Source organism: Polypterus senegalus, chromosome 10 (assembly GCF_016835505.1).
Source record: "Polypterus senegalus isolate Bchr_013 chromosome 10, ASM1683550v1, whole genome shotgun sequence".
Taxonomy (NCBI): Eukaryota; Metazoa; Chordata; class Cladistia; order Polypteriformes; family Polypteridae; genus Polypterus; species Polypterus senegalus.
The window spans coordinates 94,269,550-94,270,747 of NC_053163.1; positions in this window are offsets into that span (position 1 = coordinate 94,269,550).

Below are 1,198 nucleotides of genomic sequence, written 5' to 3' on the forward strand. Positions count from 1 at the left end.
CATCCTGTTTCAGCACTTCATGGAATTTAAGATAATATAAGCTCACAAACACAGATACACCATTGCACATCTCCTGTCATCCTTATTTGAATTGAGAAGACCCACAGATGTCCAAAAGAGAAATACGGTATGACATCTGTAAGACCAGAATGAATGACCCCTTTCTATGCCTGTCTTTAAGAATACAGAAAGAAGATATGGAGTAAATTATTTTTGCCCGCAATCAGCCCAGGTCAGATACACTGCTTACACCTGTTACTCTCCATTACGTCAAATGTAAACTCATAAACAACACTAGTACTATTTTGGACAACTCATTTGATGTGATATTAAATACTGATTATATATTAGAACACATTCTTTAGCAAATGGCCTGATTAGAATGAAAAATGCATCAAGATTGTGAATATTTGTGTTACCAGTCTGGCAGAAGGATTCAAAGTCTCCATAAACATCTGTATTTTTTCTTAGTTGGGTGAAGTCTTGTGCTGTAGCTATAAGACTGTCATAAGGTAGAAAAGAAGAAAGCCCATCATACTTTGGGTTTAGCCCTAGGAATGCATTCTTGAATAATCCAGGGGAGATGTGCAACATTTGTGTGTTTGATGTAAATCTGTGGGGCATGGAATAGGAGTCTGACCATTAGGTGTTCCAAGCTACACGCTTCCCTTCTTAAATCCACTTAAAAAGCATTTGCAGTGACACTGAGCTAGGAGTGTGGATACATCTGTTACCATCTCAGTTCCAAAAAACAGTTGGGACAGTATGAAGAATGCAAATAAAATCAAGAAGTAGTGATTGGCAATTTTACTTTGACTTGTGTTCAAACCAAAACAGTAAAATGACGAGGTATTTCTTATTTTACCTAATCAACTGCATCGTTTATCTTGAAATTGATGGCTGCAACACGTTAAAAAAAATTTGGGATATGGCGGGTTAGGCCAAATAACAAGGTGACAAGATGAAATAACAAGGTGACCTGAAACGGGGTAGCCAATTGTCCTTGTTATTCAAGAGCAAAGTCAAAGCTCTCCAGTTTGCCAACAGATAAGTAAGTTAATCATCCAGCATTTTAAGGACAATGTTCCTCAAATATATCCTTAGGATTTTGGGCATTTCATCGACTACAGTGTATAATATAATTAAAAGATTTAAAGAATCTGGTCAAATCTCTGCACATAAGGGGCAAGGAGAAAAC